Source organism: Chrysochloris asiatica, unplaced genomic scaffold (genome assembly GCF_000296735.1).
Source record: "Chrysochloris asiatica unplaced genomic scaffold, ChrAsi1.0 scaffold00146, whole genome shotgun sequence".
Classification (NCBI taxonomy): Eukaryota; Metazoa; Chordata; class Mammalia; order Afrosoricida; family Chrysochloridae; genus Chrysochloris; species Chrysochloris asiatica.
Window position 1 is genome coordinate 7,475,875 of NW_006408664.1, and position 27,066 is coordinate 7,502,940.

The window sequence follows — 27,066 nt, forward strand, 5'->3', positions numbered from 1 at the left end:
TGTTGTTGTTGTTGTTTTTTAATTTTTTAACTATGAGAGGCTCACTTCCTTGGAACTTTACCTATGATACATTTTCAAGGTCTGGGTTGTTATTGCATTCTTCAAGGAAGGATTTGTACTTGCTTCTGCTAATCACTGGGGCATTCTAAATCCAGACCCATATTAAATTAAAGTTTTTATTTAAAGTGTTTGAGACCACAAAGATTATATGAATTATGACAGCATACATAAGTGAGGGCCAGATTTGGGTTATGAATTCTCAGTGGGGATTTTCTTTGTTGTCAAGATTGAAGCAGGCAAGTTTCTTTCCTGTGTTATTTTGTGCTACAAATTTTATCCCTCTTTGGTATAGCAATTTATATTGGCTTCTCCTACTAGAATCCCCAACTTGGACAGGCTCTAGGAGTTTTCTGTTCTCCGTGCAGTTATCAAAGCTGGAGCTTTCTACTGCCAGAATTAAAAGAGCCAGTTTTACACTTTTTCTTCCCAAGGTTTCTGCTTTCCCTTTATTTTCAGGATCATCCTATTTCTTCCTTTTACACTGGCTCAATAACATATTTTAAAAGATGATTTTTAATATCTTAGCTTTTTTTTTTAAGAATATCCTTCAGGATTTCTCTTCTGACATACTATTTGGGATACAACTCAAAAGTCACTTAGTCTTTCAATTTGTCCTGTTATGTTGCATCAGATAAAAATATCCAATTATAATGTTAACTTTCAAGTATGGGTGAATTACCCCACAACTAAATTATAAGCTATTTGAAGATGAGATGGATTATATATATATTTAATTTTATAGTCTCTGAAAGTTCTAGTACCAAGTTTTATATGTAAAACTTGCATAATAAATACCTTTTACTGTATTTTTGATACAAGTATTATATTCTCTCTCAATAAACTTCTAAGACATGATCAAGAAACATGATTACTACGGAAAGAGCATACATGTTAAAGCCAACATGGAAACACACACAGAAAGACCCCCACTGTCATAAGCTCCCAGGGAAAAATGTGCAAACAGAAAACTGTACACGTGGAAAATGTGCACACAGAAAAATACTCATACAAAAAAATCTACACACAGAAAAATACTTATATAAAAGGTAGGGTTCGCTGGGGGGACTATGACTAGGCCTTAGTGAGGTGTGAGGGCAGAGTCACTCTGAATCTGAAGATTTAGCCACCACCATCACACACAAAAATAAGTTGCATAAATTGGTGTAGGGCTTGCCCTATTCCTTCCCTTCCCACCTCCCTCCATTCCCTGGCTTTACTTGTTTATCTCAATGAAATAATTAGGCAAGTCCACAAAGATATGCTGCTTTTGATATGCATGTTTGTTACTGACAATGCTGTGGGGGAAAAGAGACAGTCTAAATGTCTGTCTTAGTTCTCTATTGCTGCTACAACAGGAACACCACAAGCTGGTGACTATGTTGTTGTTATTAAGTTCCATAGAGTGGGCTCCGACTCACAGCGAACCTGTATAGGGTTTTCTAGGAGCAGCTGGTGGGTTTGAACTGCCGACCTTGTGCTGATCCTACAGTGCCACATCAGATGTCCTAAGACCAGATATTTACTTTCTTACAGATCAAGAGGCTTGAAGTCTGAATTCTGGGCATAGACTATAGGATAAAATTTCTTTCTCTCTCTGTTGGCTCTGGAGAAAAATCCGGAGCTCTTTCAGTTTCTGTAGCGCTCGCATTTCTAACTTCCTTGGATATTTTTATATGACAACTATCCCCTGCCCCACCTGAGTTTATTTGCTCACTGAGGCATCTAATCTGCATTTTTAGAATTCAGGAGTTGATTATTCAATTTTTTTTTTTTTTAAGTATTAAAATAAAATTTTCAGATTCAGGAACTGATGATGTTATATTGTAATATACATCATTCCAAAAATGCTCAGCCTTGAAGAAGCTGTCACTCCTGGAGCTGACATATCCGGCCAAGCTAAAGATAAGACTTAGAGCTGCAGCAGGAACTTTTGTAGGATAAACTTAGAAGCACAGTAGAAGTTTTTGTTAGAGCTAATTAAATGAGTTTTTTGTTTTGTTTTGTTTCCTTCATAGTTCAAATATCACTGCCCTTGGATATAGAACGTGTAGCTATGACTGCTAGCTTTTACAAAGCATATAGAAATTTTGTGTTTAGCCAGACACATTTGAAATAGGATGAAACTCTGCCCTTTTCTCTCTTCTTCATAAATGATAAAACTTTTTTTCTAAATCTTCACTGGATGTGGCTGAATTGACTTTGAGGACAATTTGTTACCCACATTCAGGTAGCAAAATGATTAGATTTATGACACTTCCCTCACTGATAAGAACCCATTAACATAACACAAAATTTGGTTTTCCATATGCGATTTCATCCCCAGGTATAAACTAGGGTTTCAACACATATTTGGGGATACATAATTCAATCTATAATAATGCCCTTCAAAAGAAAATTGGTAAATACGTTACTATAAGTTCATAGAATGATACACAGAGTGGCCACAGTATCAACAAACACAGATTCTAAAAATATCAGATAGGTCCCCACCCCTTGTTTACTTCTTCTAATGTACATCAAATGAACACGTTTATTCAGTGAAATCAAAATCACAAATAAATGGAAGAACCTCAGATGTATTTGCAGGAACAGCTATATTGAATATACTGCATTAATGTACTGCATTCATTATAATTTTACACAGCCAATTGAACTATACATTGATCATGAGGAACAACACACTGAATAGTCATAAAATATGATTGAACTTATGCATTGCAATGTGATATCAATAAATTATTTGTTGTGTGTATTTGTTAGTTTTCCCAGAATTCATGAGCCCCCTCTATAATTCAGTTTTAATAATAAAATTGGTCTGTTGATACGGTCATACACCATAATTCATTCATAGAAAAAAGTATAAACTAGAAACTTTTTAAAGGTAGGGTTCTGGTTCTGGTTTAGATTAATGTTTGGATTAGGGTTTGAGTTCAGGTTGAGGGTTGGGGTAAAGTTTATTACTTTATAATATTATGAATATGAGGGTTTTTCTATTTGGGTGCTTTTCAGTGTGAGCAATTATCCATGTAGGCACTTTTCCATGTGAGCATTTTTCTGTGTGAACACTTCTGTGTACAGTTATGACAGTGGGGTTTTCTCTGTGCAAATTTTTCGTATGGGATTTTTCCATGTGCGTTTTTTTCATGGGACTGATAGTCACACCATGAAAATGAAGTTGATGAGAAAAGATGTCACTTTCTCTGTTTTTTAACTCCTTATTGCGATTTGGATGAAAGTTTACAGAACATATGGGTTTTCCATTCAACACTTCATACACATTTTGTGTCATGGCATTCATTGCAATCCCACAATGCAACAGCACCCTTCTCACTTTCTCCCTTTCCATTTGTTCTTCATTCTTCCTGGTTAGCCTTCTGAGCTTTGTTGTTGTTGTCATGTGCTGTGGAGTTGGTTCTGACTCATAGCGACCCTGTACAGGGTTTCCGAGGCTGTAAACGTTTTGTTGTTGTTGAGTGCCATCGAGTCGGGTCCGACCCATAGCGACCCTATACAGGGTTTCCGAGGGTGTAAATCTTTATGGGAGCAGAAATCCTCATCTTTCTCCTGCGGAACAGCTGGTAGTTTTGAACTGCTGACCATAAGATTAACAACCCGATTCATAACCACTATGCTACTATGAGCTTTATCCCTGGGCAAATAACGCCCTTTTGATCTCCTACAGTTGACTGTTGTAAGGAATGCATACCTCCATGGTGTTACTGTTCACCTTATAGGCCTGTCTACTGTTTGGCAAAAAGTTGAGCTACCTGAGTGAGTTCAAATCAAAAGGTAACTAAGGGAAGGTGTTCCTTTCTAGTTCAACGTTAAACTCATTTCTTACTTTGAGATATTGACATACAAAATTTATCTTAAATTTATCAGAGACATAATTTTATAGAAAGTTCACAAATGTTGAAGCTTGACACAAAAGTTTTGAATCCCAGAACAATAACAAATGTTATTTTTGTCATTAGGTGCCACCCCAACAGAATGAAATACTGCCTGGTCCTGCTCCAACCTCACAGTCCAAGTTAAGCTTGAACTCATTACTGCTGCCACTGTGCGAATCCATATCATTGGGCTTCGTCTTCTTTTTATCTGACTCTCCACTTTACCAAGCATGATATCCTTCTCCAAGGACTGGTCCCTCCTGATAATATGTCTGAAGTATGAAAGATGAAGTCTCACTGTCCTTGTATCTAAGGAGAATTCTAGTTGTACTTCTTCTACCAAAGATATTTGTCTTCTGGCAGTTCATGGTACTTGTAATATTCTTCCCTATAACCATAACTCAAATGCATCAACTATTGTATGGTCTTCATTATTTATTGTCAACTTTCAAATGTCTATGAGACTGGAAAATGCCACAGCTTGGGTTAGGTGGACCTTAGTCCTCAAACTGATACCCTTGTTCTTGAACACGTTCAAGAGGTGTCTTGCAGCAGATTTGCCTAATACAATTCTTCCTTTAACTTCCAACTGCTGCTTCTGTGAGTGTTGATAGTGGATCCAAGCAAAATAAAGTCTTTGACAACTTCAATCTCTTCTCCATTTATCATGATGTTATTTACTGCTGTGGTCTTTGATCTTCATCATTAAGTGTGTTAAGTCCTCTTCTGTTTTAGCAAACAAAGTTGTATAATATGCATATCACAGGTTGTTAATGAGTCTTCCTCCAATCCTGATGCCACATTCTTCTTCATTTAATCCAGCTTCTCAAAATATTTGCTCAGCATACAAATTCAATAAATACGGTGAAAGAATAGAACCCTAGTGCATACCTTTCCTGATATTAAACCATTCAGTGTCTCATTGCTCTGCTCGAATGACTGCTTCTTGGTCTATATAAAGAATTCTCATGGACACAATTAAGTGTTCCAGAATGCTCATTCTCCACAATATCATCCTTTGCTTGTCATGATCCACACAATCAAAAGCCTTTGTATAGTCAATAAAGCAGAAGTAAGCATATTTCTTGTAGTCCCTGCTTTCAGCCAAGACTCATCTGATGTCAGCAATAGTATCCCTTGTTCCATGTCCTCGCTTGAATCCAACTTGAACCTCTGGCAATTCCTTGTCAATGTACTGTTGCAAGATGTTTTTGAATTTATCAAATTTTACTTGCATGTGATATTAATGATATTGTCCAATGATTTCAACATTTCATTGGGTTACTAAGTTATTATGCAACTTGCAACCTCTTTTTGGAATGGGCACAAATATGGATCTCTTCCAATCAGTTGGCCAGGTACTTGTCTTCCAAATTACTTGGATTAGTGAGTGCCTCTGTGCTGGATCAGTTTATTGAAAGATTTCCATTTGTATGCTATCAATTCCTAAAGTCTTGTTCTTTGCCAACACTTTCAGTGAACTTTGAGTTTCTTCCTTCAGTACCATTGGCTGTTGATCACATGATATTTAATGAAATGGTTGAACATCTAACATTTCTTCTTGGCAAGTGACTCTGTGAATTCGTTCCATTTCTTTTGATGCTTTCTGCATCATTCAATATTTTTCCCAAAGAATCTTTCAATATTTCAAATTGAGGCTTGAATTTTTTCTTCAGTTCTTTCATCTTGAGAAATGCTAAGCATGTTCTTCCCTTTTGGTTTTCTAACTCCAGGTTTTTGCATATTTCATAATTAATACTTAACTTGGTCTTCTCGAGTTGCCCTTTGAAATTCTCTGCTCAGCTCTTTTACTTCTTCATTTGTTCAATTTGCTTTAGCATATCTGTGCTAGAGAGCAAATTTCAGAGTCTCTTCTGACATCCATTTTGTTCTTTTACTTTTTTTCTCATCTTCTTAATGACATTTTGCTGTCTTCCTGTATTATGTTCTTGATGTCATCCCACAACTGTTCTGGTCTTCAGTCATTAATGTCTAACTCATCAAATCTGTTCCTGAGATGATCTCTAACTTCAAGCAGGATGTAATCAAGGTCAAATTTTGGCTCTTGTGAACTTGTTATAATTTTCTTTAGCTTCAGCCTGAACTTGCATATGACCAACTGATGGTCTATTTCAATCTGCCCCTGGCTTGGTTTAACTGATGATATGTCTCTTTCCACAGTTGTAGTCAATTTGGTTTCTGTGTATTCCATCTGGTGAGGTTCATGGGTATAATCATCTTTTATGTTGTTTAAAAGGTATTTGCAGGAGATGCACAAGAACTCCCAAACTTGCAGCTAGTACCAATTTGACCTAGCCTTGATGGCTTGATAATCAGAACTCGACTAGAGGAAGATTAAAAAGAAAACAATTTTTGATAAAGGAAATGAGGGTAAATTGCTACAACTTGATGAACCTGACCTATATTCGTGGAAGTAGTAGCTCAAAATACCAACAGAGAGGGAAGGAGTCTTCACATCAAGTATTAAGTCTATCCCCTCTGTATACAGGGTATATAGGGGTGGGCAACTTAGACATTGGCTACCTAAAATTAGGGGATGATAAAGGCATGAACTAACTGCCTTACAAGGTTTCAAGAGGGAGTTTAAGAGTGTGGGGGGAAATATAGAGTCCCCACTGAATAGTTTTCATCTTGTCTAGATGGGTCTGGTAAAAAGAGAGGGGGATAAGATTCTTATAATTCAATAGTGAGTAATTGTTATCACCACTAATTGCAACTGTCACAATTGTAAAGATAGAAGTTTTGTAACAAAACAGGGGAGGAGCTAATCTTACAGTCCAGAAACAGAGGACCCTAGGACTTTCAAGGGAGAAGAGCACAAGCGGAGTGTGGGACCTTATCCAGAGAAGAGATGGAAGCAGAGATGGGGACACAGAGAGAAGGAGCAGCTGAGGACTCTAGATTAATGGAAAGAGAGGGATAGAGAGCTGTCGGCCAGGAGGCAGACTTGAAGAATGTGCTCTTTGGTGGTGTAAATTATTATATATGCCTGAGTGTTTAAAAAAAAAAAAGGAGGGGGGCTAAAATCTAAAATGAATAGAGAGAACTGCTGTTAACTGGTGGTACATGGAGGGGATTATAATCATTGTAATGAAACAAGGTATATGATTTGTTGAATGTAAAACTGATGATCTGCCCTGTAAACTTTCACTCAATTCACAATAAAAAAAAAAAAAATTTTTATTGTTTTTTTTTTCTTTCAAAAGAAAAAAAAGATATTTGCAATAAACAACTCATTGGTCTTGCAAATTTCTATCATGTGATCTCCAACATTGTTTCTATCACCAAGGTCATATTTTCCAATGACTCATCTTTCCTCATTTTTTCTGTCTTTGCATTCCAAGCACCAGCATTTATCAATACATCTTAATTGCATGTTTGATCAGTTTCAGACTGAAAAAGTTGGTAGAATTCCTCAATTCCATCTTCACTGGCTCTAGTGGTTAGTGCATAAATTTGAAAAATAGTTGTATTAACTGGTCTTTCATGTAGGTATATGAATATTTTCCTATTATAGACAGCACTATACTTCAAGATAGATCTTGAAATGTTCTTTTGATGATGACTGTGACACCATTCCTTTTTAATTTTTCATTTCTGGCATAGTAAGCCATGTGGTTAGCAGATTCAAAATGACCAATACCTGTCCATTTAGCTTTCTAATGCCTGTTGTTGTTTGTTATTAAGTGCTATTGAGTCGACTCCAACCCATAGCAACCATGTATGGGGTTTCCAAGGAGTAGCTAATGAGCTTGAACTACCAACCTTGCATTTCAAATGAATTTGCAGTCTGACACATTAGCCCACAGCATCATACCAGGAGTCCTACTAATGATTAGGGTATCAATATTTATGAGTTCTTTTTCATTTTTGACAATTTCCATTTTTTTCTAAATTCATTCTTCGTACATTCCATGCTCTAATTATTCATGTATATTTGTAGCTATTTCTCTTCATTTTGAGTTGTGTGCCATCAGCAAATGAAAACTTTGCTCCACTTGCATCATCCTGGTTAATTCTACTTTGAGGACGCAGTTCTTCTCCGGTAGTATTTTCAGTGCCTTGCAACCGAAGGTGCTCATTTTCCAGTGGTATATATGTGACAATGTTCTAGTGCTCTTCATCATACTTCAGTATTCAATATTCTGTTGCTCTCTGACAGTATTTCACTACTATTCATAAGATTTTTCAGTGATTAAGTATTTGGAAGTAGTCTGTCTCTTCTCCTTCTAGTGTCTCAGTCATGAGTGACCCTGCTGGTATTTAAAATACCAATGACATTGCTTCCAGAATCACAGCAACATGCAAGCCACCACAGTATGACAAACTGACAGGTGAATTGTCTTAAATAGAATCATTTCTTTGATTCAATTGTCCACATTTTCAGCAAACATTCTGCATTTTAATTTAATAACCTTTGAGGAGAATTCAGTTGACCTACATGGTGCAGACTGTGCTCAACAATTAATTGAAAGCTTGTGTCTTCAAACCCAGTCAGCATTGCTACAGAAGGAAGCCTGGTGACCTGCTTTCATAAAAATTACAGCCTTTTAAGAAAACTCTATGGAGTTCAGGTCTCCTCTGTAATACATAGAGTTGCCATAAACTGGAATCAACTTAACAGCACCATTTTTATTTTTGTATGAAAGACTGGCTAAAGAGTTCTTGCTTTATTCAATCCTTAATATAGCAGTCATTGTCACAGGAACAGACTCAATAAAGAGTTATTGTGCAACTTGCAACTCTTCTTGTTCCACAGATACAGAAAAACAACCAACCATTACCACAAAGGAGTAGACTCAGGAAGTCTGAATTTTCAAGGTCAGACATACTGTTGCTTAACCCCAGATCTGCCTGAGGAGAAAATCGTATTGTAAAATCTAGAAGAATTCAGCTTCTCACTGAAAAGACTTCAAAGACACACTTACTGATGGTGGTAAAGAACATGATGGCTTATTTATCCTCTGGTCCAGAACTCCCACCACAAATTCAACATGTATACCAAATCACAATACAGAGATCAACCTGAGATAAACAGGAACTCTGTTGGCACAGTTGGTTAAGCATTGGGTTGCTAACCTTAACATCAGAGGTTCAATACCACCAGTCACTCTGCAAGAGAAAGATAATTCTGTCTCTCCCAGGAAGAATTACATTCTCAGAAACCCTAGGAAGCATTTCTACTCTATTCTATAGGGTCATTAGGAGTCAGAATTGACTTGATGGCACTGAGTTTTGTTTTGTGTTTGTTTTGAGAGGCAGCATAATAATGATTGTTGTTGTTAAGTACAGTCAAGTCGTTTCTGACTCATAGCCACCTCCAAGGAGTGGCTGGTGGACTTGAACCACTGACCCTGAAGTTCAAAGCAACTTTGCAGTTCAGCACGTTAACCCACAGCACTACACCAGGAGTCCATACTAATGACAGAAAACAGTTAAGTGCTTATATGCATATATGATGAAGCCTTCTGCTCCCACAAAGATTTAAAGCCTCAGAAACCCTATACAGGGTCAGTGTGAGTCAGAACCAGCTCAACAGGCACTTAACAACTTTTTACAAGAGTACTATAAATTTCTATAATTGTATTATATTTTTCTCCATTTCACAGATATGTAATACTACAATTGTCTCTGTTTCATATATAAGTGTATTGAATCAAAGCAAAGGTGGTTGTTGTTAAGTACAACTGAGTCAGTTCTGACTCATACTGACCCTGTATAGAGTTTCTAGGAGTGCTGGTGTGGTGCTGTGGGTTAATACACTGGACTTCAAAGTCAGTTTGAACCAAAAGATCAGTGGTTCAAGCTCACCAGCCACTCCTCAGAAACCCTATACAGGGTCACTATGGGTCAAAACAGAGTCTATGGCACTCAACAACAACAACATGGGGTTTCTAAGGAGTGACTGGTGAGTTTGAACTGCCTACCTTGTGATTAGCAGTCATGTGCTTATCCTAAAGTGCCACACCAGGACTCCAAAGCAAAGGTAGATTACAACTAGTAAGGGGCAGAACCAGGATTTGAGCCCATTGCATAACTCAAAAGGATGAGACATAATCTACTATGTTTTCATGTCTTTCATACATTCATTAATTCAATAATAGTAAATATTTATTAGAACAGTTTTGTACTAGATGGAGTCACGCTGTGATGCTGTAGGGTAAGCACTGGATTGCTAACCATAAGATTGGCAGCTCAAACCCACCGTCCACTCTTCGGAAACCTTACGTAGGTTGCTATGAGTCAGAACTGACTTGACAGCACTTAAAAACAACAAAATTAGGCTAGATTATAAATACAGATTATCTACTACTAAACTCTAAACTGGAATGTAGGGTGTGTATCAACCAGAGATCTACCATAATAATCCCATTATTTTTTAATATTTGACTCTAGGACACAGAAATTTCTTAGTTATACACCAAAATATGACTGCCTTCTTCCTCTAGTTTCCCAAAGGTGTTACACACACAAGGAAAGGAGAATCAATGTATGACTTTCTTATTTGATGGACCCACTCCCCAAATCATACAGTACTGAACCCTATTAATGTTGGGTTAGAAAATGCAGTTTGTACTTAAATTTTAAACAAAATCTTTATCTCCTTTATGCCAGAATCTCAGGCTTGGGTTCTAAAGACCCTATAGCTAGCCACAACATATTAAATGCAAAACAAGGATCTAGTATGCATGGAAAAGAAGAAAGATGCATACACTTCTCCAAAATACACTTAATACTATTCCATGGAGAGAAAAGGATTCAAAAGAAATTGCTTTTTGACCATTTAATATACAATAACTCCCACCAACCATATACTGACAATTCAGCTTTCTGCAATCTGAATAATTGGATTATAATTCATTCTTCATAGAAAAAAGAAAGGAGATGGAAGAGGCAGGAAATTCTCTTGTTGTGTAATGAGTATCAAAAACTCTCCTCTACCTAAGAGACCTGTGACTAACATTAAAAAAAAAAAAAAAGTGATGACTTCGTAATTGTTACTGATAAAAACCCCGGCAAACAATAATCCAGTGAGTAGCAACATGATAATTTGAAAGGAATAGCAGAAAGATCAATTTCCTGTTGTAATTCTAGAACTAATTAGTTAAATCGCCTGAGCAAGTGCTTTAATATTTGCACTTTAGAATCTTGTCTTTGAAATTAAAGAATCTTGCAAACTAATTTTTAAGGACTCTTCTAACTCTAAGAGTCTATGATTTTATAACTCCTTGTTGCTATCAAGTCAATTCCAGTGCATATTAATCCCATATGATGGAGAGTAAGGTACCCCATAGGATTTACTTGACTGTAATATTTACAGAAGCAGATTGCCAGCTGGTTTGTTTCATGGCACCACTGTGTGGTTTTCAGTTGCCAACCTTTAGGCTAATAATTAACACAAATGATTTGCACCATCCAAGGACCTAAGACTTTCCTATTGTAATTACTATAATATGTTAACAATCTATGAAATATAGAGACCTAACTGAAATAATGTAAAAAGCCCAAGCCTAGGCTTCTTTTTAGAAAGTTGTTACCAGTCCCCTTACTTGACACTGAGAACAACTTTGTGCTCCAGGGTTTCTTCAGGGAACTAGGCTGAAGTATCTTTCTAGGCTAGAGAGCTTCCTTTCTTACCTTTCTTGCCTGCTCTTCCTTTCTTCATTCACTCTTCTTCTGAGAGTACTCCAAATCACTTGACAAGAGTTCTCATCTCAGGTTCTGTGTCTAGGGAACACTACCAAAATTATACTTACGTTGTTGTTAAGTGCCGTTGAGTTGGTTCTGACCCATAGCGACCCTGTATAGGGTTTCCAAGGAGTGAGTGGTGAGGTTGAACTGCCAATCTTAAGGTTCAAATGAAATAAGGCAGGTTGGAACAGTCTCCTAGTTGCCTGCGGAGGCCTCCAGTGATAGTTAAGGTTTTGGTGTCCACTTGATTCTCACTGGATTGAGAGTTGAGATGTAGTTCTCTTACAGGATGAGATCTAATATAATATAATCAACTATGATGAAGTCCATTATGAGCAGTCAATCAATTGAAAGGAAGACTCATCAAGGGTGTGGACTTCTTCCAACATATGGGACACCCAGGCAAAGACTGCTTGCCATCTGCTGGGTCTGACTTTTGCATCTGACTTGTCCTCCAACCTTCACTTCTTTAGACTTGAGTCAGTGGCCTGCTCAGTTACCTGCGGATCCTGCCTTCTTATGTGTATGCTTGCTTGGCTGCCTGCCTGCCTACCTGCCTGCTATCTGACCTTCTGATCTTGGTTCATCAGCCATATAGCTATGTAAGTCACTAACCTCCAGTCTACCATCTAACCCATGGACTTACGACTAACTATTTATTGTAGCCATGTGAGCCATATCTTTGATAGAAGCCTCTCATTATATATACATATATAAGTTTTACCCAGCCTAAGACACCCTCTGGTAGCGTAGTGGTTAGGAATCGAGCTGTTCTGTGGGAGAAAGATGAGGCTTTCTGCTCCCGTAAAGATTTACAGCCTTGGAAACCCTGTACAGGGTCGCTATAAGACAGAATCAATTCCATGGCACATAACAACAACAATACACCCTCTTACCTCAGAAATGTAGGTGAACCAGTGATGTTCAAGGAAAGAATGCCTGAAGCTCTATAGCACTGTGGGAAGGAATCTGTTTGAATTCATTTCTCATGTCTCTTTTCATAATCAGAACATAAAGGTACAGAAGTTTGACATTAGGGTATGTACTCAAAGAAATAGGGCCAAGAAAACCACTTGATCAATCTTTAGATTTTTATGCAAAAAAAGATTCTTAATAGGGTCCACCTCAGTTGAATACGAAGGAGATCACAAAAAGATCTGGAGTTCAAGCTCTGACTTGTTGTTATTAAGTGCTATTTCAACTCATAGAGTCCCTGCACAGGGTTTACAAGGTGCGGCTGGTGGGTTTGTCCTAACACCACACTGGGACTCCTTGGCTAATAATATGTTGTGTGAATTTACTCAGAGAATCTTTGAGTACTAACTCTCCTTTGAAATTACTGAACAGCAAGAGTTGGTCAAAGAGTATGTTATTCAGATTTCTGGACAAATTTCCTTGCCATATAGACATCGACCAACACCACATACGGCCTAACACTGGGCAGTGCACAGTATAAGGTGATTTTAAAAACAGGAAGCTTAAACCAACTCAACCGATTCATGACCAATCTTCTTATTGGCCTAATGATATGAAATTGGGAGAGAAAAATCTCATGACTAGAATCCATAGAGAAGGATATGCCAGGAACAGATAGAGTTAATCTATAACCATCTGTTTTTATTTTTCTCCAACCCGCTCTGTCAGCCACTACAAAATATTCCCATGTGTTTTGGGGTACTGTTGAATGAGACATCTGGAAATAAGCATCCTGGTTTTTAAACATGACAACAATAGAGGAATTAGAAAAATTATTTTAAATGCTTCGTTATTATAGCCAGAAAAACTATACTCAGGTCCATATTGAAAAGTGTTGTTTTCCTATATGTTTGTATTTTAATATGCATGTCTGCTTGTCAAAGTTGCAAAGGAGGCAAAGGTGTGTAGTATGAAAAGGCAAGACTGGTCAGGTGGTTGTTGGAATCAAAAAAGCCAAGAGTGTTCTGATTTGGAAAAATTAGTAAAGTCAGAGGTTAAGGACATCCAGGCTACCTCCTTGAAAGGAGAAAACACCAAAGGACTAACCCCATCTCCCAAATTAAACAAATAAAAAAGACTCTATTGGAACAGGGAATCCTAGTGCAGTCTGTAGGAAAAGTACTGGACCACAAGATCAGTTTGGGCCACAAAGTCACCAGTTCAAACTCACCAGCTCCTTAGAAATCCTATAGAGTGTCGCTATGAGTTGGAACTGACCGGAGGCACTTAACAACAACATTAGAACACATAAGTATGTAGTTAATTTTGTTAGTTCAGAGATGTAATTATTATGTAATCTCAGTTTAAGTAATCAGGAGTCAAAGAATTTAAACCTGGATAGGTTTTTCATTCTGTTATACATGAATCACTATGGGCTGGAAGCAACTGGACAGCACCTAACAAAAAGAAGTCTTTTGTGCTTATCAAGGCCAGCATTCTTAGTTTACACTGAGACTCACAAAGGTAAAGGAAAATGGCGGAGTTGGGATGAGAAGCCCGAGTTTCTGCCACCCAACTTAGTGTGCTTTGCATTTATCGTGCAGTATGACAGCTCTCCAAAGTTTTAGCTGCAGTCTCAGATATTCCCTTTAAACTTTAATGAAGGCATGTTAATGTAATTGGATTCATGTTATTCTTTTTAAATAAAAATTAATATTTTGAGCACTGAACTATTAGTTCTACCTTTATCATTTCTTCCTTACAATTCCATCAGATCTATTTCTCCATAATTTAAACTTACTGTAAAAAAAAAGGCAATGAAATTTAATAGAAACTGAGTTTTATTTAATTAAAATTAATATCACTGTCTTGTTAATGCCTTGATGTAAATAATCTTCAGATCAAAGCCAGGACACCTGTGTAGACAGGGCAACATTAAAAGGAATCAAACAAAGCTACCAGTCTGACAATTTTGCCTTCATCCTGCCCAACTCCAGAAGAGGAATTTAACACTGAGCTCCTTAATCTTCATCAGCTTTACATTGGGAAACAAAACTCAGCTGATCTAGTTTACAAATATTTTGGGAGGATTCATGAATTAGAATCATTACTCTAAACAAAGGCCTATAATGAAGTGAAAGTGTTATAATTTTGTGCCAATAAGAAGATTGCCAAGCATAGAGATGAGGGTGAAATTAGAACTAAATTCCCAAAACTCCTAGAGCATCATCAGTTTTAATTTTGTCCCAAAGAGTGGAAGACTTAGTAGGCCCTGCGGACATCAGTAAAAATGGATTAATTTGCACTTTACTCAGTGTTGCCAGTTAACCATCCCCCTCTTTCCCATTCATTAAAAGCCCTCCAGATGTGTAAATTTCACCTTACATGTATATTCTTTCTGCGGCACATTACAAGTCCCCTTTGTGGATTTTAATAGGGATGAAAGACAAGGCTGCACCTGGGCAGAGCTAATGTTCAAATACAGGCTTTGGGATTTTCTAGACAGCCAGACACTCACAAGGAAAAAAGGGTAGGTTCCATTTTTTTCTCTTTCCGAGTCTTCTTTATGACAATTTCCACTGAAAAGGGTGCCTTTCTCTCAAGCTTCAATAAATGTTACACGGAGTGAGCAGCATGACCAGGGTCAAATCAAGGGCAGGAACAGCCTTTGGGAAATCAAAGGCAACATTCCCTTCCTCTGCACCCTCATTCTCCATCCCTTGCCAAACCACCTTAAAAAGGTGTTACTTTTAAAACCTAGCTGGGACTATTCCTTAGCCATTCTACTTGATGTGTGCATACATTAAGGAACACCCACCCCACTGACACTGGAATGTTCCTTTCATTCATTCAATAAACATTTACAGTGTGCTTATAATATGCCAGGCTGTGCTAGGTTCCTGGGATAGAGAAAAGAATCAAAAAGTACATGCCTCCCAGAGCTCAGCCTGCTGAGCATTTGCCCTTCTGGGTTTTATTGGTTCATTTATTCTAGCTTGGGGCTTTGGAATAAGAATGATTCCATCTTTTACTATCATGTGCCTATAATGGGAGCCCTGGTGTGGCACTGTAGGATGAGCACTAGACTGCGAACCACAAGGTTGGTGGTTCAAACTCATTAGTTACTCCTGGGAAACCCTATACAGGGTCATTATGAGTCAGAATTATCTCAACAGCACTTAACAACAACAACATAGCATCCCGGGGAGCTTGGTGGCTCCATAGGATAAGTAATGGACTGCAAACCACAAGGGTGGAAGTTCAAGCTCACCAGCCACTCCACAAGAGAAAGATCCCATAAAAGATTTAAAGCCTCACAAACCCTATACAGGGTTGCTATGAGTCAAAACAGATGCCACATAACAACAGCATAGGAAAGTAAAAGAAATCAAATTTAGGTTAAAAAGGAACCAGGCAGCTGTAATAACATAATACAAACTCTGCTCTTCTGTTACATGTTTTTTGTTAACCACAGATCTTTATAGTTGTTATTAGGTACCATTGAGTCAGTACTGACTCATAGCGACTTTTCAACAGCAGAATGAAACACTACCTGATCCTGGGCCAACCTATTGTTGCCACACTTGAGCCCATTGATGCTGCCACTTGGCCAATCCATCTCGCTGGGGGTCTTCCTCTTTTTCTCTGACCCTCCACCTTACCAAACATGATATCTTTTTCCAGTGACTTGTCCCTCCTGACAATATGTCCAAAGTATGAGAAATGAAGTTTGGCCATCCTGGTCTCCAAGGAGCACTCTGGCTACACTTCTTCCAGCATAGATCTGTTGGTTCTTTTGGCAGCCCACGGCACTTTCAATATTCTTCTCCAACACAATAACTCCAAAGCATGGTCTTCTATGGTCTTCCTTATTCACTGTCCAGCTTTTGCATGCATATGAGGTTATTGAAAATACCATGGCTTGAGTCAGGTGCACCCTAGTCTTCAAGCTGACATCTTTGCTCTTCAACACTTTAAAAAGGTCTTGTGCAGCATATTAGCCTAAATCTTTATAGAGTGTTTTCTATATATTCAAGTTATTATGGAGTATAAAACATGTAATCATAGCCCTTTTCTTCCAAGCTATTTTTTTTTTTTTTTTAATGTTGTCTGGGAAAACATAGGATGGTGTCATAAAAAAGTGAAGGCTATATTGGATTACTGGAGTGGCATTGTAGGATAAGCACTGCACTATGATCCACAAAGTTAGGAGTTCAAACCCACCAGCTGCTCTTTGGAAACCCTATACAGGATCGCTATGAGTTGGAACCAACTCTACAGCACTTAACAACAACTTTCAAAGAGAGAAGGTAGACATTGGAGAGAAACACACAACAATTTTACATTTTACAGCAGTATGTCTTAAGTACTAAATGAGTGATATAGATAACCAGTTACATCTCCAATGTTCCTATGTGTCTTTTTCTCCACTGCCACCTCCCTAGGACCATTCACCATTGTCTCTTGCCTTTACTAACACATAAGCCTACTAAATGATCTACCTCCATCTTCTCTGGCCTTCTGCAATCTATTCTCCTAGGAGTCAAAGAACTCTTTTGCAAAATCCAAATCTGACTCTTTCACTCTTCGGCTTAAAGTTCATCAAAAGTCTCTTATTGCTTTCAAAATGAAGTTCAACAGTCCTACCATAGTCTATTTAGCCATGCATAATCTATCCCTAGGAGCTCTGGTAGCATAGTGGTTATAAATTGGGCTGTAAACCTCAAGGTTAGCAGTTCAAAACTACCAGCTGTTCTACAGAAGAAAGATGAGGCTTACTACTCCCGTAAAGATTTGCAGCCTCAGAAACCCTGTACAGGGTCGCTATGATTCAGAACTGACTCTATGGCACATAACCACCACCATCACCAATCCTACTTTACCTCTCAATCTTATCTCCTACTGCTCTCTTCCTCACTCACTATGCTCAAGATACACTGTTTTTTTTTCTCATTTCCTGGAATGCTCGAAGTTCTTACCAGTTACAAAACTTTGGGGACCACATTGTTCTCTCTGGTTGGAACCAATTTCTCCTCTCCCACTTCTTCCTACTCATCTCTCAGGACATAAACACCACTTCCTCAAAGAGGCTTTCTCTGATCTTCCATTCTACGATGGACTCCATTATTCTTTCACATAGTACCTTCTACTTTCCCCTCACATAACTAATCACAATTGATTGCATGGTCCATGAAAGCAAGAATATTGATCTGTTTTTCATTGATGTATAACAAACACAACATATAATGAATATGAATTGTTTAACTGGCTCATCAGAAGAGCCACAGAGAACTAATGACTGAGTAGTGAGGGAAAACATTATTTAAAAAAAAAAAAAATCAAGATTATAGTCAAATCTTGAAAATTAAGTAGGACACTAATGGATTGATGGAAGAAAGGGAAATTATAATATTAGTGTTTACAAGATGACATTGCTTATAGTCATAAAGCTTAATAAAATGTCCCACCATTTTTTCAATTGGTTCTATTTTTTTTCCATTTTATTACTTGCTGAGTAACAAATCAATTTTTGAGAAAAATCAATCCAATTGCTTCTCAATAGTAATCTAAATATATCCATAGCATTACTGTCATGACTACACATCTAGATGAACATTTCAACAGAACACCAATGCAGATTTACAGTGGTTGCCCCACCAATCACTAGGGTGGATTTCATGTTGGGTGTAGGTTGACTCACATTAGTTGTGATAAGTGGAAAAAGTTGTAATTACTTCATGAAACAGAAATAAAAACAAGTCAAGATATGTGGGCAGAGTCAATGCAATTGGTGCAAAGTGTATGGAAAACCTTAAATATAACAACTTGTCTGTCATGAACCTTTACAACAACATGAGTGTTTAAAATGCTGAACTGATGATCTAGGTGAATTCAGAAAAAAAAGATGTGTAATATCAAGAATTGGGAAGAGAAGCAGAAGGAGTGGATGTGGGATAAACTAACTCTCAGTTTATCAATCTTTTTATTTTAAGCTATGAAGAAAGATCCTAAACATATATAATCTCTTGCTTATTCATCTGGATTTTCTTCACTATCCTCCTACTGTTGGACTCTCTGAAATGTCCCTAACCCCCAAGTGCCTTTGACCACCACACAGACTTCTTTCTCTTCCTGAAAACCCTCTCCTAGCATCTTCACCCTACTGACTACTACTTATCCATCAGGTCTTATTTTAGACCTGCTTGCCAGACTTTCCACCACTGCTTTTATACCCTCCATACCTTGACTCATTTATATCAAACCCTCCAGACTCCTAAAGGTTTTTGAATTGAGGTACTCCGAGACCCACCCAAACTTTGGGCTTAAGCTAAATTATGTCCTGAGGTCTTTCATTTGTAATTTGGTTTGTTAGAGCTTTGCTGTATGGTGTCCCTTTTGATTTGGCTTTTTGAGAGTAGAAAACACACCAGAAACTAGTTCTTTGAGTACTATAAGGACAATGTTAAGCTGCATTTAAACCAAAGAAAATACTAAATACCGTTCTCTCCTTTTGGGTTCTAAACAATACATACATGGATTTAACAAGCTTCCTCTAAAAGCTTATATTGAATCCTTGTTGGTGGATGACATAGTGTTTGAAGAATATGGAATGGAAAATTCATAAAAATGATGTATAAGTAATTCAGACCTAGAAATCTCTCTTTTTCAGTACTGTGTACATATATATTTATATACATAGGGATCCTGGTGTAGCACTGTAGGATAAGTACTGGACTGCTAATCATAAGACTGGCAGTTCAAACTCATCAGACACTCCTTGATCATGCTTTATACAGAAGCTATGAGTAGGAATGGACTCAACAGCACCTAACAACAAAAGTCCTCACTTATCTACTACCTCATTATACAACATCTTGCCTTTATGACCATACTAAAAGCTATACAATCTATTTTGTGTGTGAGCAATGTATGTCTGGCAATATTGAACACTGAGGTATTAGGTGAAAATGACACTGGCTGCGATGTGTCAACTTGCCCGGACCATTATTCTCCATGTTTGACAGTTTTGTGATGATGTGATCTGATGTGGTCATTCTTCATTTTTGCATACTGCCAATTTTTGGATAAGAACCTGGTCTTTGGAAATTAACCATGTTGATAAGTGATGAGTGGGAATAAAAAATACATTTCTACCTAAGCACAATTACTGTCCTATATAGCAGGCATAATCTGACTGAATTATAACAAACTGTGAAGCTCCAGCTGTGGTGCTATAGGACAAGCACTGGACTGCTAACCACAAGTCATCAGTTCAAACCCACTAGATGCTCCTCGGAAACCCTATGGTTAAGTGTCATAGAGTCAGTTCCAACACACAGTGATTCTGTATTAGGGTTTCCAAGGAGCTGTTGGTGGGTTTGAACTGCCGACCTTGTGAATAACAGTCCAGTGCTTATCTTACAGCACCAGGACTCCCAAAACTTCTGTATGGGTCATTATGAGACGAAATCAACTCTATGCCACTTAACAACAACAGCATGGATAACAGTGTAAAGAATTGGCATTCCAGAATATTTCATTGTGCTCATGAAGAACCTATACATAGACCAAGGGGCAGTCATTCAAACAGAACAAAGGACTACTGAATGATTTACAGTCAAGAAAGTTATGTGCCAGGGTTGTATCCTTTCACCATACGTATTCAATCTGTATACTAAAATATAATCTGAGAAGCTGATTACATGAAGAAGAATGTGCCATCAGGATCAGAGGAAGACTCATTAACAACCTGCAATATGCAGATGACACAACCTTGCTTGCTGAAAGTGAACAGGACTTGAAATACTGGTGAAGATCAAAATTGTTGTCTTCAGTGTGGATTGCACCTCAATGTAAAGAAAGTAAAAATATTCCCAAGTGGGCCAATACATGTTTTGTTGTTGTTAGGTGCCATTGAGTTGGTTTGGACTCACAGTGACTTTATGAACAACAGAACAAAACACTGCCCTTTTTTGTGCCATTCTCACAATGGTTTTTGCAAATGAGCCCAATTGTAACTGTCACTGTGTCAATCCATCTCATTGAAGGCTTACTCTTTTTCGCTGACCAAGCATGACCACTTTACCTAGAATGATGCCCTTCCCCAGGAACTGGTCCCCCCCTGTAACATGTCCAGTGTATGAGAGATGAAGTCTCACCATCTGGCTTCTAAGGAGCATTCTGGCTATACTTCTTTCTTAACAGATTTGTTTAGTCTCTGGTAGTCCATGATATTTTAATATTCTTCTCTAATACCATAATTCAAATGCACCAATTCTTCTGCAGTCTGCCTTATTCAATGTCCAACTTTCACATATATATATGTGGCAATTGAAAATACCATGTCTTGGGTCAGGACCAATAAATAATGTCATGCTAAATGGGAAAAGAATTGAAGTTGTCAAAGACTTCATTTTGCTTGGATATATAATCAATGATCAATGGAAGCAGCAGTCAAGCTATTAAACTATGCATTGCTTTAGACAAATCTGCTTCAGAAGTCCTCTTTAAAGTGTTAAAGAGAAAAGGTTTCAGTTTGAGGACTAAGATGCACCTGACCCAGGCCATGGTATTTTCAACCACCTCATAAGAATGTGAAAATTGGACAATGAATAAGGCAGCCTACAGAAAATGGATGCATTTGAATTATTATGTTGGCAAAGAATATTGAAAGTACCATGGACTGCCAGAAGAAACTACAAATCAATATTGGAAGAAGTACATCCAGATTGCTCCTTAGAAGCAAGAATGACAAGACTGGACATGTTGTCAGTGGGCACCAGTCCCTGGAGAAGGATATCATGCTTGGAGAAATGAAAGGTCAGGACAAAAAAGGAAGACCCTCAACAAGATGGGTCGACACAGTGACAGCAGTAATGGACTCAAACACAACAGCAACTATGAGGATCAAGGAGTGTTTCATACTTTAGTGTGTAGGGTTGTTATTAGTCAGAACCTATTTGATGGCAGCTAGCAACAATAATAGTTCAAAGGTCACAGACTTAGGAGTTCTGGTTTGGGCGCCTGCAGAGACAGCCAGGTAGGAAAGGCTCCATGGGGGAGGGACTGAAAACCCAGAGAAGCTGCACTCGTGAAATAACACCAGAGCTCTGGATCTAGAATAAGGTCCAGGACGTCGGTTTCCCGCATTCGCAAGTGAAAAAAATCTCGATATAAAGGAAAACATTGTGAGTGAGGAATTGCTGGAGACGGGACTCCCTCTGCCACCACCCGGCCCAGGCGGAGTTCCGAGGACCGGAGGACAGCCAGACCCGCACAGGGAACCAGCCCTAAAAGCGGTGCAGTGACATTTGCAAAAGGAGGTGCGGGGGATTCTACACATTTATTCATCCTATTCCCTGCCACACCTTCTTTGCCCAACCCTGACGCCTTCCGGCAAGAGGGTGCTCTCTGAGGTTGCCTAAAGTCTTTCTGCCTGAGGATACCTCACACAGTCTTTTCTCTCCATGGTTCCCACACAAAGCTGGGTGAAGGGTAGAGCAAAGTAGAAACCTATAGTCACATAACATGGTCTGGAGCTTAAGAATGGCGGAAGTCATCATGGGCATGTCATAACTTATTCTTCCAGAGTAAGAAAGACATTTGTGGCATATGACATGACTTGGGAGAAGGCTCTGAGACATGAGATAACCCAAAAGGGAATATTGAACAAAGTAAGGGGCTATGGTGAAATAATAAAGAAATTGAGGAAGATGAGATCTGCTGAAGAATGATATTAGAGGGACTGATCTTAAACATGATCTCTAAAGATAGATGATACCATGGGATTTTTCGTAGAGAGGAGAGAATACAATATACTATTGTGGTGTTGTAGGATCAGCACTAGACTGTGAACCACAAGGTTGAAATCCACCAGCTGTTCCTCCGGAAGCCTACACAAGGTCACTATGAGTTGGAACCAACTGGATGGCACTTAACAACAACAACAACAAATTATTTCAGGAAAGGTTGAAACAGAAATGGATTTAAATGTCATCACATCACCTACTAGTCTCAAGAGTGTCTTAGAACTCTGGATATTTAAGTTATTTGTTTATAATTAATACTGAATTTTCATCAGCACCTTGGTTTAGTGATATAACACCATTTCTAAGTACCAGAGATTTATGTTTTGAAAGTATAGTATAAGCAAAACTTCTTACATGATACACAAGGAGGTTTCAAAAATTTCATGGAAAAATGGAATTAAATGATAATTATTTTTTTCCACAAACTATTTGAAGACTCCTCATATTTTCCCCATTTTCTGAAATAGCATTTTTTCTGGTTACTAAAATAAAATATCTTCATGGTTGAGTATTTGAAAAAGAGTTTGAAGAAAACAATAAAATAAACTAAATTATGACACCATAAGCATTTTAATATATGCACATACAGGCTTTTTTTTAATCTACATTAAGATAGAAATTTCTTGTTTTATAAATACTGGTGATGTTTTACTTGCTATTTTCTAAGCCTCTTTCCTCCCTTGATTTATTGTGAATATTTTGTAAATCATGGGTTATTCTTCTAAAACAATTCTTATTTTTTACTCCAGATCTAATCATGTTTATATACAATAATCTATTAATCCAAATGTAAATTGTTGTTGTTGTTAAGTGCCGTCGAGTCGGTTCCGACCCATAGCGACCCTGTACAGGGTTTCCGAGGCTGTAAATCCTTACGGGAACAGAAAGCCTCATCTTTCTCCCGCGGAACAGCTGGTAGTTTCGAACCACCGACCCTAAGGTACGCAGCCCGATTCGTAACCACTACGCTACCAGAGCTCCTTAAATGTAAATAGTCAACATTTAATTTTTTTCTATTTTGTGCTATTACTAAGAACACAACTTAAGAAAAAAAATTGTAAGGAAGAAATTGTTTTTGCCATCACCAGCATGTTTTCTCAGGGGAGTACACAAATGTAACCTTTTCATGACCCATGGGACAAATATTGCCCACCTATATTTTCTTCTTCTGAGGTTTCATAAGTCCTCATCACACATTTAGCACATGTTGCCATCTGGTGGAGGCCTGTATTAGCATGTGAATCTGAAGAAACAGGCAGCATCCCAACAACCCCAGTAACAGAGACCCCACTCCCACCCCTTGTGACATATGTATGTCACTAATGGGTTTCAAACATATCAGCAATTATGGGGATGGCAAAAGAACAGGAATGTTTCATTCTGTTGTGCATAGGATTGCTATGAGTCAGAAGCAATTTGACAGCATCTAAAAACAACAGCAATTGTCTCAAAATCCATGAAAAAAATATTACCTAAAAAAAAATTTTCATTTCATTCAAAATGCTTTCCATTACTGAAAACATATGGTATTAACAACAGAAACAAAAATCAGATCCAAAAATATTTTGGTCTTGAAAGGGCTAAATCATTCTTACAGTTTGGGAAGTGACAGAGCCAGAAAGAGAGGATCACTTTGGTAGTAGTGTTGAGAATTTTTAGAGAGTGATTAAATTAAATGTAGTATTCCTTCAAGGAAGAAGTTCTAAGCACTAGAGGGACAGATGATGAGTTCTTGGGCTAACACTACAAGAGATGGAAGCAAAGAAAGCATCAATATATAGAAAAGTATATTGCAAAGTAAAGGATTGAAGAATAAGAAAATATAGAAAGCAAAGTAGAGATTTTTAAATTATTTTTAATACATAGTTTTGTTTAACCACAAAATTGTTGTTTAATAGCAAAGCCAGGTGCTAAAGTTGATGGGCACGTCATGAGACAATGTGATGCAGACAGCTGTGCCCTGGATCTTAGCATCAAGCCTGCTGAGTTAATCAACTCACTTGTGGCATTTAATGACATGAAATCTTATCCACAGATAAACTAAGTAGGGCAAAAGAGTACGAGTATGACAAATTTTATCAGCATCAAACTGTCTCTGGGAAGTCCAGTACCATGTAATATAGGAGTCCTGGAGGATAAGCAGTGGACTACAAGGTCAATTTGAACCACAGGTTGAGGGCTCAAACTTACCAGCTGCTCCTTGGAAGCCCTATTCAGGGTCGCCATGAGTCAGAATTAACTCGACAGCACTTAACAACAACAATACATACCATAAGGAAATCTTGGGTGGTGCAAAGTGATAAATACTCAACTACTAACCCAAAGGTAGGTAGTTCACACACACCCAGATGTGCTTCAAAAGAAAGACTTGGTCGTCTACCAAAAACAAGCAGCCATTAACAAACTCCATGGAGCAAAGTTCTACTCTCATATGTTTTGGGCTGACATAAGCTGAAAAAGACTCTACAACAGGTTTCTTTGTGTTTTTGTTTATTATGTGAGTAAGTAAAATCATTTAAAAATGATTTTCAACCTAGAAAAGAATTATCCTAACTTGAAATAGAAATATGCAAGGATGTATAATAATAAAACATTGAGCCCAGAAGCATTTTCTCCATATTCAGGACATTCAGAACAGCTTAGAGAGCTCATGGATGCGTTTAATGAAAGGGAACTTGGTACCATACTCCATGCAACAGCCCATGAAATATAGTTCTGATTGTAATCCTCAATTTGTGTTATATTGCTGGGAGAAGCTGGTGCCAAGAATTTTCACATTGATTTTGGTTTGTTTGTTTTTTCATGGAAAGGCAATTTTTATTTCAAACTAATCTAAAAAGAGCAGTCAGAGGCACTAGGGGACACACAATTGAGGGTCCATTAGGCAAGGTGTCGCCTCAATTCCTACTAATGGCCTCACACCTACTCAGTTTCCTTTGTTGAAACTAAAATGGTGGCCTTGACAGTTCCCATGATGTGCTTGTTATCCAAACATACTCTCCTTTAAGGAAAGAGGACACCCTGAGCCCACTCTGAGGGATCTGCTAAATTAGTAAATATATACACTGGGAATAACATTAACTTGGCAGCTTTCTTCACATTTCCATAGCTTTTCAAAGAACCAGAGGTTTCATTCATGTTTTAATCAGCTGATTTGATAATTGTCCTGTCTCCTTTTTATAGGTGGTAGGTTACATTAAATTACTGCTCACAATAGCCAACTGGAAGATTATTCCATTGATTTTGCAGTTCTGGTTGGGCTGGCATCTGCAATTGCAGCCAAATAAATGAAATGTCCAGCAATACATGTTGATGTTGGATGCACTTGTTTTCCCAGCCCTTGTTCTGATACTCCATGACACAACAAAACAGCTTGTCATTCCCCTCCAAGATAGTCTATTGATTTCTCTCTGTATTGCCCCACAGCTAGTCTAATACAAAAGCCACTGGCCTCCCAGGGAGATGGTGGAAGCTGGCCTCAAACTCCATGTAAAGGCTACACCTCCGAATTTTTCACGCTTTAGATCTTTGCAGAGAGATGTTTGCAGTTGGGCAAATGAAAGTGTTTATGACATTAAAAGGCAGCAACCTGTCCTGACTTACAATTTGTTTCACAAGTGACTGGTCTGATTTGCCTTATACTTCAAGCAAGCAAAAGAGAAAGTTAAAAAAGAAGTTCAAGGATTAAGTTTCCATGTGTGTCTCCATTCACAACAGATGGTCTCCACAAAGGCAAGCTTTAAGCGTTTGGTGATCTCCAGATGGGAAAATAAAATAACATTTTTGATCTTATTGTAAATTTCTGGAGGAGGGGGAGTTGTTGCAATCTTCCAATCAATGAAGTGAATTTTCTCTAGGCCAAGATCTAAAATGTTAAAAGGAAAATAATAAACATTAAGATTATATGATGATTCTGCATGTACATTTATTAATCTTCAAAGAAGTTTAAGGCTTAATTGTTGCGGGCCTTAGAGAAAGATATATGAATAAATAGCTGATCAGTTCAGATAGTTTCTACATATGGTAAATTCAAGAAGAAAAAAATAGCTTTAATTTGGTAAATCCTGTGAGATTCAATATGCATTACAAAACTAACCCTATCTTAATAGTTTTATTAAGTCCTGATGTGGCGCTGCAGAATAAGTACTGTACTGCTAACTGCAAGGTCAGCAGTTCAAACCCACCAGTCACTCCTTGGAAACCCTATACAGGGTCGCTATGAGTCGGAACCAGCTCGACGGCATGTAACAACAGTAGATGGTCAGTTTTTCTTATTATTCCTAAAATGTTTCCTTTCCTCTTCATTTCCACAATGTGAAGTCATAGCTAATCATTCAGTGCCTCTTTGATTTATGCTCATACAATGCAGCATGGAGTCAACATCTTGCCTTTGATTTGGTGTTTCATTCTACTTCTCCACCTGAATCAATCTCTCCAATATTTTCGTCAATGATGTGACACCCCCATCACCGCCACATGCACACATCTAGAAACATCTGGTTTCAGTAGCTACTCCATGACTGACGTCCAAGTTCATAACATCAGCAAGAAAGTGTAATTATCAATTTGGCAAAACAATGTTCTGCGTAAATTTCAATTCTGAAAACCAATTGCTCTGCTTTGAAATAGGACAATGATATTGCATGCATGTTTTTAACTCAATAATTATGTTTAAATAT